Source organism: Vulpes lagopus, chromosome 12 (assembly GCF_018345385.1).
Source record: "Vulpes lagopus strain Blue_001 chromosome 12, ASM1834538v1, whole genome shotgun sequence".
In the NCBI taxonomy this organism is placed as follows: Eukaryota; Metazoa; Chordata; class Mammalia; order Carnivora; family Canidae; genus Vulpes; species Vulpes lagopus.
The window spans coordinates 36,233,163-36,248,168 of record NC_054835.1 but is presented as its reverse complement, the minus strand read 5'-3'; the positions used below and the strand labels follow the sequence as shown (position 1 = coordinate 36,248,168).

At 48.8% G+C, this 15,006-nt stretch overlaps 1 protein-coding gene across 2 annotated transcripts in view; it reads left to right on the top strand.

The window, feature by feature from the left end:
* The window catches only part of IGF2BP1 (insulin like growth factor 2 mRNA binding protein 1), a 40,763-nt gene that overhangs the window by 10,074 nt on the left and 15,683 nt on the right, over positions 1 to 15,006 (top strand). The gene's annotated exons all lie outside the window — the stretch shown is intronic.

Here is a 15,006-nt window from a genome sequence, read left to right as displayed (position 1 = left end):
ATTCTGCTTCCTCCTCCAGGTCTTTAAGTTGTTTGGGAGGAGAAGTCCAACTATAATAGAGCAGTTGCTTTGGCAGGATTTGGAGACAGAACCCGAAATTAAAGAGTAGAGATGATCCTTCGCAGACCAGACTGTTGGTGGCTACAGCCAGTGTGTTCTGAGCAGAGACTAGACAGGGAATGTGGGCTTGGGGAGGCAGCAGCATTCAGAAGAATATTCTCTTGACTCCTTATGTCGAGTGTCCATACCAGCAACTTCTTTATTGAATGTTAAGAGAAGGGAAAATCTAGCTGACTATAGTCATTTTATTTAGAGGGTTTTCCTGCTTGTGGTTATTACCATTTGATTCAAAGCTGCTGCTCCTGGCTTTTTAGATTGAATAAGGTAGAGTGATAACCTGTTCAGAATCAGCTGGGGCAGACAGGTGGAATATGATGATCTTCATAAACATACTATGTCTCTATGAGATATATTTTTTTCACTTTCCTACTCTTGCCCCTTACTATCTTGAATGAGTAGTTTGCTAAATTTAAACTAACTAGAGGAAGAATGGAGCCTGTCTAGGCCCAGGCTCATTTGCTCTTTTTAAAACATCCCATGGTCAGCAACTTTAGCCTGGGTATCTGGGGGGGGGGGAGTGGGGGGGCACTTTGCCACTCAATCATTAGCAAATTTTGAAGGGGGGGGAGGAGAGATGTTAAAGATACATATTTACAGCCAAATCCTACATAAGGAAATAGTTAACAAGATGTACAGACTGGTGAGATAGCTAGCATTTTGCTGTGAAGTTTGGTACCTCTCATGGTGTATTCGTTCATTCATGCACCCGTATGTTCACTCATTTTATATATTCAGAGTCTACTATTGTGTGCCATGCCCTCTGCCAGGTTTTAGAAATACAATGTAGAACAAGTGAAAGACCAGTCTTAAGAGTGAAGATGGAAGGAAATACAACTTATCAGTTCATTTTTCTCCAGGAGCTTTTTTTTTTTTTTTTAAGATTTTACTTATTCATGAGAGAGACAGAGAGAGGCAGAGACAAAGGGAGAGGGAGAAGCAGGCTCCATGCAGGGAGCCCGATGTGGGACTTGATCCTGGAACTCCAGGATCATGCCCTGAGCCGAAGGTAGGCGCTAAACCACTGAGCCACCTACACATCCCTCTCCAGGAGCTTTTATATTTAAACTTTTTCCTTAGTATTTTAAGAGAATTTTAAACTAAAAAAATTTTGAAATTAAAGTTTGAGAGAGCGAGTGAGCAAGACAGAGCATGAGCAGGGGGGAGGGGCAGAGAGAGAAGCAGACTTCCTGCTGAGTAGGGAGCCTGACTGTGGGGCTTGATCCGAGGACGCTAGGACCACGAATCTAGCCAAAGGCAGAAGCTTAACCAACTGAGCCACCCAGGTGCCCCAATTTAATAAAAAAAACCAAACCTTTAAATTAAAAATAACTTATCTATTTATTTATACGATTTTATTTTTAAGAATCTCTACACCCAACGGGGCCTCACAATTACAACCCCCAAGGTTGTAATAATTGAGTGCTCTACCAACTGAGTCAGCCGGGCACCCCTAAATTAAAAATAATTTGAAGGCACCTGGGGACGCCTGGGTGGCTCAGCGGTTAAGCGTCTGCCTTAGGCTTGGGTCGTGATCCTGGAATTCTGGGATCGAGTCCCACATCGGGCTCCCTGCGTGGAGCCTGCTTCTTCCTCTGCCTGTGTCTCTGCCTCTCTCTCTCTCTCTCTGTCTCTTATGAATAAATAAATCTAAAATTTTTAAGGGGCACCTGGGTGGCTCAGTTGATTGAGCATCTGCCTTTGGCTTGGGTTATGGTCCCTGGGGTCCTAGGATCAAGCCCCTGGGTCCTCCCTGCTCAGTGGGGAGCCTGCTTCTCCCTCTCTCTGCCCTTCCATTTCGCCCACTCTCCACGTGTGTGCAAGTACTCGCTTGCTCTATTGTGCTTTCTCTCAAATATTTTTTAAAAATATTTTGCTTATTCATTCATGAGAAACAGCGAGAGAGGCAGAGACATAGGCAGAGGGAGAAGCAGGCTCCCCGCAAGGAGCCCAATGTGGAATTTGATTCCAGAATCCCGGGATCATGCCCCAAGCCTAAGGCAGACACTAAACTGTTGAGCCACCCAGGCGTTCCTCTCAAGTATTTTTAAAGATTTTAATTTATTTATGAAAGAGAGAGAGAGAGGGAGAGGGAGAAGCAGACCCCCACTGAGCATGGAGCCTGATGTGGGGGCTCTGTTCCACGAACCCCGGGATCATGACCAGAGCTGAAGGCAGCTGCACAAATGACAGAGCCACCCAGGCGTTGCTAAAATCTTAAAAAATATATTTTAAGTATTTTAAAATTGTTTTTTTTTTTAATTTTTTATTTATCTATGATAGTCACAGAGAGAGAGAGAGAGAGGCAGAGACACAGGCAGAGGGAGAAGCAGGCTCCATGCACCGGGAGCCCGACGTGGGACTCGATCCTGGGTCTCCAGGATCGCGCCCTGGGCCAAAGGCAGGCGCCAAACCGCTGCGCCACCCAGGGATCCCTATTTTAAGTATTTTAAAATAATTAAATACCTTTTAAATAATCTTATGTGGGGATCCCTGGGTGGCGCAGCGGGTTTGGCGCCTGCCTTTGGCCCAGGGCGCGATCCTGGAGACCCAGGATCGAGTCCCACGTCGGGCTCCCGGTGCATGGAGCCTGCTTCTCCCTCTGCCTGTGTCTCTGCCTCTCTCTCTCTCTCTCTGTGACTATCATAGATAAATAAAAAATTAAAAAAAAAAAAAAAAAAAAAGAAGGCAGTTGCTCAACCACTGACCCACCCAGGTGGTCCCCTGGTGTGAGTTTGAAAAATAAATAAATAAATAAATAAATAAATAATCTTATGTGATGAAGCATATATAATATGACATTTACTATCTGACCATTTTTAATCGCACAGCTTAGTGGTATCAAGAACACACTGTTGGGCAGCCATCGCCTGCATTCATCTCTAGAACTCTTTTCATCCTGCAGGACCAAAACCATACCCAGTAAACAGTAACTCCATTCCACCCTCCCTGTAGTGGTATTTAAACCATGGCCAGTTTTGCTTTTTCCTACAGAGTGGCACTGCTTTGTCCTACATAAAACGGGTGTCTTTGCCTGACCCCTCTCTTGGTATTAATACTAATTATTGGGGGTTTTTTTTAGCACCTTTGGGTCTTTTTCAGAGTGGGTAAGAGACAAGGATTGAGAGAGGGAGCTGCATAAGAGGTACAAGATAAAAATCTCTGGCCTCCAGCATTTTCACTTTAGATCCAGGAAAAGCTGTGGGACAGAAGAGGCCAAGAGACTATGTATTAAAATGGGAGGCACACATTCTGAGCGACTAAAATAGAGGAGGGAGGCTTTGAGTGAGCCAAGCTTTGTTTTGGAGGATAGGCAGACAAAATAGGGGTGGATTAAGGAGAGCATTATGGATTGACAGGGAGATGATGATGGGAAGACAATTGATCTAGAAGAAAGGGATAGCATTGTTGTACAGAGGCCCTCCGGCAGGTAGGGCATATGTCCTTGTTTAATTCCCTTATTGAGCATCTTTGCTCCAGAGCTCTGTTCAAGGTGATCCAGATCAAAAGATGAGCTCCTTCTACAATTAGAGGGAGTGTTTATGGACTATCTCGTCACATTTAAGCAGTGGGACTTTCACTGGATCCTCATAAAGAACTCCTGCAGGTGTCTTCCCTTCTACAGAAGAAGAGGCTGAAGCTCTTGAGTGGTTAAAGTAACTTAGCCAGGGTCTATACTTTGAACAGGTAGTAGTGCTGGGATTCAAACCCAAGTCTTTCTACCTCTAAAGCTGAGCTCTCTTAGAAGGGAGGGACAGGTGATCCTCTACCATTCAAAGAAACTGAATCTTACCTTGAGCTTTTCTGGGGGTAGAGCATAAGGCTAGCAAATAAAAACACGCCCAACATGGATTTCTCCCTGTTCTGAAACTCTTCTTCCCCAGGTATTTTATTTTTATTTTTTATTTTTTCCCCAGGTGTTTTATACCTGCATTGCATTTTATTTTCCTCTCACTGTTGGGATTTTCAGGCAATCTTAAAACAAAACGAAACAAACCTGAGAAAAGTCACCTCTCGTCTGGGCAGCTAAGATGGGAAAGGGGATTCTGCTTTTAGAATGAAAAAGACCCACAGAGAGCTGAGTGAAGTGGAGAAGGACTTCAGTGGGGTTAAACTTCAGGTATCCATCTCAGCCTGCCATTTCCCCAGATGTTGCGGGATCCGGGGTCTCTATCTTTTTTTTTTTTTTTTTTAAAGATCTTATTTGTTCATGCAGAGACACAGGCAGAGGGAGAAGCAGGCTCCATGCAGGAGCCAGAGGCTGACATGGGACTCGATTCCGGGGTTGCCAGGATCAGGCCCTGTGCCGAAGGTGGCGCTAAACCGCTGAGCCACCCAGGCTTACCCCGGGGTCTCTATCCTTTCTGGTTTCTCATTTCCTCACCTGCAACTTCCCCATCTCCAGAAAACCCGTGAAATAAGCTAGGTATTTTGAGTTAGAAGGGGCTTCATCCTCTGGCATTCTGGTAGGCTTCAGGGCTGGAGCCTTTGGCTGGTTTTCCCCTCCTCACTACTCTTTGTTTGGGTTCAACCCCAGGGAAAATGGGAGGCTGGGGGGAAGGGCAGGGATTGAGATACTTCTCTTCCCCTCCCCCTCCTCCTAGCAGAAAGGGACAAAGAGTTCACCTTGGTTACAAGCCTACAGAATCATAATTCATAGCTTATGTATGTTTTTGAGGAGCAAGAAGTCAGGTACCTTGTTTCTGCTGATGAGGAGGAGCAGGGACGCTTCCTGGCTAGTGTCATCTTGGGTTAGTCACTTAACCTCTCTGAGCCTGTTTGGAACTGCAGAATGGAAATACTCTCATTCGTCTGTGGGGGTTCAGAGGCTCAAATCAACCTCTAGTCACTGTTCTAGTACATAGGAGGTGTGGTGCAAAGGAGGACCTGGTAAACTCTAAAGTACCGTGCAAATGTGAGTTAATAAAATTATCATTAAATGATGACGCCCCAAGAGGGCAGACAAAGAAGGTCCTTCTCACCCCCAGACAAATGCCCTACTCCGTGTGGGAGGGGAGGACTCTGGGATTGCAACTTTTCTGACGGGGCTCCCAGGACTCCCGGGGTTAGAGGGTCTTTTTTCCTCCAGGCCGGGAAGGCCGCCTCGGTCGGTGCCTCTGGCCCAGCCCAGCCCACTCCCGAGCCTCGGTTCCAGCCTTCTCAGTGGGAGGCCTCCCGCCGGTGCTGCCTCCTCCTGCAGCCCGGCCGAGGTCTCTAAGGAATGCCGCCTCCCGGGCCATTCTGTCCCCTCCAGCTTTTGCGGCCTCACTTCCAGCCCTCTCCCGGCCCTCTCCGGGCCCCCTACCCCCAACCGGTTCCCACTTAAATGCTTGCAGGCCTGTTTGCAGGCGGGAAGCCCCCTCCCCCACAGGACCACCTCAGTCACAGCCCTGACCACAGGGAGGTCGGGTCTGGATTTACTAAAGGACCCCGGAGGGGGAGCCTGCCCCTCGCTGGCTGCCTGGCTCGCTCATGGGGTCGGGTTTCGGCCGGTGGCTCTGGAGTGAGAGAGACAAAGGGCAAAGTCCTGTCCCCACCCCCACCCGGCAGCCCCGGGGGCGCTGGGCCCCTCCCCGCCCCCATCCCCCCATCCCCCCATCCCCCCGGGCCCTGCTGAGGAGCCGAGGGCCCCCTGGGCCGCGCGGGACCGGCTCCGAGCCAGTCGGGGTCCGAGGGGGTTCTGGCCGCAGAATCTTCTAGATTGCCGAGCCTGCAGCCGTGGGGAGGGGGGCGGTGCCCGGGGGGCAGCGCCTGCCCCCTCCCTGAGCAGCCGACGCGGCCCACCCAGCGGCTGGGGTGGGAGGCCGCGTGCTCAGCTTTCCCTGGGCGAGGTGAGGGGCTGGGGGAAGGGGCCGCCCGCGTGGGGCGCAGGCCCGGCGACGCCAGCGCGGCCGCTCAGCTGCTCGGGCCTTCTCAATTGCCCGTTCATGAGGGCTCCCCTCCTCCCCCCAGCTGCTGCCAGCCCTCCCCCACCCTCAGCTGCTGCCGCCCTTCCCAGGCACCTCTTTCTCGGCCGTTGCCCTGTCTGCCCCCGCTTTCGGCGGCAGGAAGGCCCCGCTCGCCACCCGGGCTCTCCCGGCGAGTCTGAGACCCTGCTCGCTGCACCGTCTTGGAAGGTGCTGGTGCGACTCCTGGGCGCGTCCCTGGGCTGGGGAGAAAGGCCTACGCAAAGGCCCTCTACGCCTGCCTCGGGGACGGGTGTCCATGTCCGAGGGGACTTACCTGATAACTACCCCGCCCCGCTGGGGAGAGACCAACACAAGCCCCTGAAGTTCCTGACTCCCAGTTGGTCTTTGCAGGGCGGTGATGGGGGCCTGTAGAGGAGAATTGCCTTGAGGTGCTTAACCTCCAGGAGGGACACAGTGGAGGCTCCTTTCCACTCATGGAATGGTCAATTATTTTTCAATATATACTGGGATACGTTCCTATCCTTTCACAGGCAGTGGTGATGATTCCAAGAACTGTGCTAAGTCCCACAGGGTCTTTTTCTCAGTGGGGAATTGAGGTGCTGAAGACTGATTTCTCTTGAGGCTGGTCTAGTTTCCTTATCTTTGCTTCTGAGAGCTCCCACCACAAAACCCTGTCATGAACTGGGCTCTCCAACTTGCGGTTGCCACCCCAGGACAGACTCAGCCTTTCTATTTCTGAGGCATGCCCCATGCTGCTTTCCGCTGAGTGCCAGCTCTGTCCTCAGCCAGGTCTCTGGGTCCCAGGGGGATAGACCATTTGGCTCTTAAGCTTTCTGGAGAGGTGCTGACATCTCCGCTGGGGGATGAGGGTTCAGCCAACGTCTGGTGAGGTTGGGGCAGGAATGGTCTTTCTAGCCCCCCCCACCTTGTGCCTTTTCCTCTCAGATTATATTAGCTTCCACCCCCCCCCTTCCTCCGGTGAAGAGGCTGGAAACACTTCTCACTGCCAGCCTGAGAAGGTTGGTGAATAGTGTCCACAGCAGTTCATTTCTGATCCCCACACCATCGCTGCTTCCACCAGGGAAGGGTATGCTGTCCCGTTGAGTCACCTCTTTATCACTTGTCCCCACAAGTTAGGTTTATTCTGGAGGCTTCTCCAGATGTCTCCATAGCCTCCTACTTCACCTTGCAGCGCTCAAATGGCCAGCTCCGGCTCTAGGAATCACTCAGGTGAAAGAGTGCAATTCTAGTCAGGGAGCAGGGTGGAAGGAGGGAGAAGCAGTTGGCCCAGGCTGACTTGAAATTTGTCTGGAAAGAGCTCCACTGTCTCAGAGCTTCTGTTTTGGCTTCTTCTCTGGTGCTGCCCAGATGGGCAAGAAAAAAAATGTGGGCTGTCTTGTCAAACCATTTATTTCCAAAATGAGTGAACCGAGCGAAGTATTCCTGCTTTGAGGTTTGCTTGCTAACACCGGTTAGCACCATCCCCGCTTCATGTCTCACCTTTGCTTCCTTGCCTATCCCTAGACGTATACGAGATTTTGGAAGAATTTTTGGTTACTATCCTTCTACACTGCTAACATTTTTCTGACAGTCATCCAGCCGTATTATAGTATAGTTAGCTCTTTTGTGAGTTAAACCCTATGCCCAAATTAGAGCCGCATGCAGTAAAAGCCAGTTGGCATGCACTTAGCCATACAGAATATGGGCATTTTTCCTGCTACTGACATCGGGGCTATACAAGCTTCTGCTGTGTTAACACTTCTTGTCAGAGAGAAAGCAGTAAGGTTTGGTGAGATGAGCACAGACCAGCCTCAGAAGAGAGCTGAGTTCCAGTTCTACCTTAGCATTGCCAAGGCTCTTTTCCTTGTTTTTCTGAGCCCTGGTTTCTCCAGCTGTCAAATAAAGGTGGCTGGTGAAGAGCCTCTCAGGCGTGAGGGGCTTACTCCCTCTCGCTTCAGTGTATGAATCTGATTTCCTTGAGTTGGAACTTGATAGCACTGGGCTTCCATGTGCGCACCCGCACACATCCTTAGTCATGTAAGCAGGCTAGCAACTCCTCCCTGCCCCCTACCTGCTTCCCTGCTTCCAGGTAGACTGGGAGCATATTTAACATGATATAGAGCCTTCCAGAGGTTGAGGGGGGTGGTGCATGGCTCATCCCAGTCTCTCCTGGAGATTTGATTTTCCTTTCTGCTTATCCTCAGCGTTAGCACAGGAGTCCGAGCATATGTGAAACAGTACATGTGCACTATGTACATTTAAAAGACTGTGTTCACGGGACCACAGATACATTGCACTGGTGTCCCTGCCTTCCAAGTCCCCTAACCCGTTCCCTACCACACACACACCTTGGCATTCACCTGGGTGGTGACATCCTCTGCCTAGTTCTGTACCGTTCAGTAGGTTGATTTCCTTTCCAGGCCCTACCCTGCCCATCAGCCCACCCGACAGCCCGCCTGTCTGGCTGCCCTGCCTCTGGATCAGCCTGGCACGGAGCCCTGGGCATTGGGCCAGCTCCTCCTCCCCTCTCGAGCCCCGCCCCCTTTCTCAGCTACTGCCATGCCTGGAGCGTGCCAGGTCCGCCCCCTTCAGAGGCTTTCCTGGACAATTATTTTCTTCACCTCTCCACCCTCTAGGGATAAGGAGGCAGGGTGGAGAAGGACTGGGTCAATGGTGGTCTTAGGGAAAAGGCAGGGATTGGCACTTTAGGACATTTTTTATGTGTGACTTCTAGCTGGAAAAAACTGGGAGGAGAGCCAGCTTCGGGAGGGTGCTTCTACTATAGCGTCAGCCACAGGGGAGTCTCTTGTTGAAGAGTCAGCAGGATCACCCACTTGTAAAGAGATCCTGCGGACAACCCCTCCACTCATTTATCATTGTACACCCCTTCTCGCATCTTTAACCAATGGGATCCCCTACTTGCGGTCAACTCCTTGAGAGCAGGAGGCTTACCTGTCTGCCATCACCTTATGCTCTGCTCTAGCACAGTGCCCAGGCCCATCCAACAGAAATGCAGTGACAGCCACATACGTAAATTTTCTTCATTTTTTTGGCTTAGATTCTTTTTAAATTTTTGAAATTCCCTAATAGCTATGTCAGAAAAGAGTGAAAATAATGTGAAAGTTTTTTTAAGATTTTATTTATTCATGAGAGACAGAGAGAGAGGCAGAGACATAGGCAGAGGGAGAAGCAGGCTCCATGCAGGAAGCCCAATGTGGGACTCAATCTCAGGACTTCCAGGATCATGTCCTGAGCCAAAGGCAGACGCTCAACCTCTGAGCCACCCAGGTGTCCCAGAAAGGTTAATTCTAAAATTAATTTAGAATTTGAAAATGGTATTAATTCAGCATGCAGTCAATGTAATAATGAGGTCTTATTTGGGGGGGCATGTACAAAGTTGTAAGGAATCTGAATGTGTGTTATTTTATATTTTGAGCCTATCTAATTCAAATGCTAAGTTTTCATTGGAAATATTTGATCAGTATTTGAATTATTTGTAAAGATTTTTAGAGTGTGTGTGGTGGTAGGGGGCCAGGCAGGGCGAGGGAGAGAGAATCCTAAGCAGACTCTGCTGAGCATGGAGCCCAAGGCGGGGTTGAGACCATGATCTGAGTGGAAATGTAGAGTGGGACGCTCAACCCATTGAGTCAACCAGGTGTCCCCTGATCAGTATTTCACAAATTTTACAGAGGAAAAGTTTATATATATATATATATATATAATATAAATACCTCGAAAACGAGTATTCCGTGCCTCAGTTGCAGTACCCACAATACAGTGGCTCAAAAGCCACATGTGACTAGTGGCTATTGTGGTGTGGACAGCACTGCCCTGGTGCTTAGTAGGGGCCAAGAAAAATTTGTAGAATGACTGAGTGCAGCAGCTGGACTACAGAAACCAAAGCACAAGCCATGGTCGTGAGTTTGCCTGTGGATGAAAAAGCAAGCATGTGTGCTCCTGCAGGTTTTTGAAACCTTTGTTGCTTACTCTTTGCCGACATGCAAGTCACCACTCCAGCCAAGTCATCACTCCAGCCCAATCCCCAGCCAGCCTCATTTTCTCATTGCCTTGGCTTAGTTTCTTCCCAGCTTCTCGAAGAGCCACCTGCAGGCTTGAGCGAATACTGGGGCATCTTTGGGATGTGGGATGAAGTTAAATGTGTAGACGTGTGAGAGGATGTCTTAACTGTGGACTTACGGATGGATTCCAAAGTCTTTAACTCCTGGGATCTTGAAGAAATTGTGTGCGAAATGCTGGCACTTTTCTAGTATAGTTTTCTTAGCTTTTATCACATTCCTAATGGGAACGAAGTATCAACAAAGGTGTTCAGAGGGGTGGGTGTTAAGAACCACTCTTTAAGACCTTAGGTTACAGAAAATCCTTCAGATTAAGAATACCTCTTTCTATAGGTAGACAGGGTTGATACCTGTCTGGAAACACACGACCTTGTAAAACAGACCAATCCTAATTCTTGTTTCCCAGTTATGAGAAGCAGAGGTCCAGAGTGTTGGAAGGCTGGACTTGGCCAAGGCCACACGGTCTGCTTGTCAGAAAATCACAGCCTGGAGGATGGAGGGCAGCTGGAGTGGAGCATCTAATCTGGAAATCCCAGTTTAATCCTGGTTCTCTGAGGAGATGAAAGTCCAGGTTGGAATCTTGATCTGGGGGCCCCAAGCTTGACAAGATTGCCAAAACCTGTTGCTGCTTCCCTCCACCTCCCCCCACCTTCCACTGATTTACCCCACCCTAGTTTAAAGGAACTCCTTCTTCCAGGGGAGGGGTCAGATTCCTTCCCTTGGGGTTGTGGAGGTGGAAGAGGAATAGAACACTTCCTGGGGCAGTTTTCAGCCTTTTTCCAGGAGACCTGGAGTCCTTGTATCTAGGGTGCATTCTGCTCTGCAGAGAGGCTTCATTATGAAAAGATAGATTACCATTTGTATATCTGTTCCTCTGGATACCAGACCCCAGGCCCATGACCCCTTCCAGACAGGCTCACCACACCAAGGCTTGCATTCTTGCTAGTCCAACACCAACTGGAAAATATCATTAGTTAGATCCATTATTTTGGAACCTGCTATGACTTTTAAAACTGGGTAAGCTAGAATAATTTAAACAATTTTAGGGGCTCTTGGGTGGCTCGGTCATGAAGTGTCTGACTTCTTGGTCTCGGTTCAGGTCTTGATCTCACGGTCGTGGGTTTGAGCCCTGCTTAAAACAAAACAATTTTAATTATGGAAAAAAATTAAACAGAAAAGTAGAAAGAATAATGTAATAAATCTCCCAGGTACTCATCACCTAGCTTTAGAAATTAGCAACTCCTATCCATTGGTATTTATTTTTTCTAATTATTTTGAAGCAAATCCTGGACACCTTATTTTTAATCTGTAACTATTTTTTTTTTAAGATTTTATTTATTCATGAGAGAGAGAGGCAGAGACATAGGCAGAGGGAGAAGCAGCCCCCCACCCCGGGAGTCCAATGTGGGACTCACAGGACCTTGGGATCAGGACCCAGGAGGGAGAAGTAGGGAGCCCAATGTGACCAAACATGGGTCTCCATCCTAGGACCCTGAGATCATGATCTGAGCTGAAAGCAGATACTTAACTGACTGAACCACCAAGGCACCCCTGAATTCTGAATATTAATTTTTAATTTTTTTATTTTAGACTGTATTTATTTATTCATGAGAGACAGAGAGAGCAGAGACATAGGCAGAGAGAAGCAGGCTTCATGAAGGGAGCCTGATGCAGGATTCGATGCCAGGACTCCAGGACCATACTTTGGGCCAAAGGCAGATGTTCTACTGCTGAGCCACCCAGGAGGCCCTGAATATTTTTAATTTGTTCTTTGGCCTAACTTGACTGAATTTTAGAAGAGGCTTTTTGTCTCCTTTCTCCCATCAAAACAGCAGTGTAGGGGAAAAGGCACAGAGCCCGGAATCAGACAGGTTTTGAGTTCAAAGTCTGTCTCTGGCTTTTAGTACCTGTGTGATTTGGCAAAGATAATCTTGCGTTCTTGGAGCCCTGGTCTGTAAAGTGGAGCCGTGGACCCCACCTTCATGGGTAATAAGAGTCTTCCAGCAAGTGGTGAATTTCAGCTTGGCATCTGTTAAGCATTCCTCAGATGTTCGGCCCTTCCCTAACTGACCTGTTTTCCTTTCCAGTCTAAGTCAGTAACACTTCTCTGAGAAGGTGAAAAGGACGAGAACTTCCTTCCCAGGGAGGACTCCCAACCACATCCCTTTCCGGGTATCCAGCTCCTGTGTTTCCGGAAATTCTTGGTTTGCTACTTATTTCCTTATGCTGTTGCATGGGTGCTCTCTCACTCTGTTCTCTCTGAAGTCCCCCAGGGCTTGAGAAATATGGTCATTTGGTCTCTGTGGCCCTCATGGGCCCCCTCCCTTCCCCACCACTTCCTCCAGATGGATCCCCTGTGGTTGCTCTGTGTTGGGAGCTGCCCCAGGGCTTGATAACTGCCCTTCGTGCCAGGACAGGCAATCTACAGGGTGTTGGCACCCAGGGAAATAATTGGGTTGGTGAAACCATTGCTTTCATTGCCAGGGGCTATCACTCGACAGGTTTATCAGTTCCTGGGTGAACCTCTAGGCATTCTTTTGCCATTTCTGAACAAGGATGTTGAGGTTTAGGCACTCCAAGATTGGCTCAGTATAGTGCTCTGTTGTTACCTGTAGGGCAGAGGTACTGTTCTACCTCATGGAAGCTGATACACTGGCATGTGGAATGCGTCCCTGGACCAGACCATAACCCTTTAGCTGTCAAGAGAGGCAGGGGAGCAGGATTGTAGGCCCACTGCATCCCCAGCAGTGAAGTCTAAATATTATAATGACTGTTCCCATCACACTGAGTGCTCGTTTTCAGCCCTTCCTTCCTCCCTCTCTCTTCCTAAGCTTGTCTGGGCTCCTGACGACTGGTACAGGGATTGGGCACCCACTCCAAGTCAGGCACCTTCACTCACACTTCTTTAAGTCCTCACGAAAGCTCGGTCACTTTCCACAGGTGGAAAGTAAGGTGCAGAGCAAAGGAATACCTCATCAGATGCTCGTAGCTTGTCTCTAGACCCCTAAGCCCCCAGCATACTGCCCTGGCCCAGCTTGCCACCTGGCCTTCCATACTTAACCAGCAGTCCTGGGCAGGGAGGATTGGGTACAGTTGCCAACACCGCTCCGTGTGCTTTGGGCTTGAAAGAAATTAGGTAGCACCATAAGTAATAGAAACCAGGCCAAGGGCTTAAAAGACAAAGGGTCTTCCGAGGCTTCTGTTGTGTGTTTGTCAGGGTTGGGGGCCTGCTGAAAGGAGGTTTGGAGGCCTCAAGGGGTTCCCAGGATTGGGTGTGTGTGTGTGTCCTCGAGGGGTGGGTGTCTGCCTATTGGGGGTTGGAGAGGGCTGCCCAGAGGTCTTTTCTTTCATTGGTTGTGTGGCCCTGCCCTCCTCCCCCTCCTTCTCCTGGAACATTCCAGACATTCCAGACTGCCATTGCTTTCAGGATATGGATTAAAACCCCAAACTGAGATTTGATTCCCTCACACCATCCCCTCCCTAACTCTTCCCTACCCTGGAAAGAAAGCCCCTAAAACTGGGAGTTTTGAAGTAGGACTGTGTTTTTGACCCTTGCCCAGAGATTATGCTAAGGGGCCATCTTGAAAGAGCCATCTTCAAACTGAGCCTCCCGCACAGGGGTTGCTTTAAATAAACCCTACTGGTCTGAACTCCCAGGAAGACAGCCTCAGCCCTTCATCCACAAGAGTTTGCTAGAGGGAGTGACTCCTGTTATTGGCATCAAGCGAGATCAGTGTCCTCAGTCTTCCAATGCTGTACCCATCTCTTCTTCAATTCTCTAACAGTTGGGCTTTGATGGTGAGAGTTTTTGTGTTTTCTCTTCCCCTTCGGGCACAAAATGAGTGTTATATGGGACATCCCTCACAAGGGCAGATGCCGAGGGTCTCCCTCCTTTGCCTATGAATGCAATAGAAGAAAGTGGCCTGGTGGGAATTCTGAAGACCTGGGAGTGGAGTTGAAGTTTGCTATCCTTACTCTTGGCCTGCATTGCATTCTGATGACCATAGATCAGGTTCATGAACCAAATGAGATAGAGAGCCATACACATAGATTCCCTTCCACATGTGTCTCCTCTTCCCGGAAGTCATTTTGTCCCAGGAAGAGATTTCCTTTGTGTATTTCATCAATACTTTTCATGCTCAGAGCTGCACAGCTCGAAGGGATCTTAGTGACTCTTTCATTTTCCATTTTGCAGCTTAAGACATTTAGGGTCACAGGGATGGAATGAGTGAGCTGGCCTAGGGACAGCCAAGAGGGAAACATTGGAGCGGAGCATCTCTTCCTTTGTTCCTATGTGTTTTCAGCACCCTGCACCCCTAGCTTTGCAGGAGCTGACATGGGCCCAGTAGGAACACTGAGGCCTGAAGCTTATACTTGGCTTAATCAGAAGACCCAATCGGGTAGTTTTAAGAGCTAGAACAGGATTTTCTTGCTTCCCAGGTCAGATTTCCTTCATGCTGTTAATGTTTCATTGGACTGTGTCCCCAAACTAAGTTTGATCAGGGATATGCAAAGACATAAATGACAATTGACTGGTGAAGATCAAGTCAATTGAAATGTTGTAAGCCCAGGGATTAGGGCATCGATTTGGGTAGTGAGCAGTTAATTGCCCTGGGAATCAACCTTGGACCTGAAAGCCTTTCTGGGGAAAATGACACTTTTAAGAGGTATTTGAAAGATGGGAAGGAGAAAGTACCCTCATTTGGAAGGAGGGAAGGTGGCGGTCATGATGCTGTGTTGTGTGTTAATCGCTTCTACCTTAGTATTCTGGATGCATCTGCTTGAAGCCCTTTGCTAAAATCTAATATTCTCTAACATCACCTGAAACCACCCTATGAATAGGTATTATTCCTGTTGTGCAAAGAAAGGAAAGTGAGCCTCAAAGAAGTGGAAATAATTTTAAG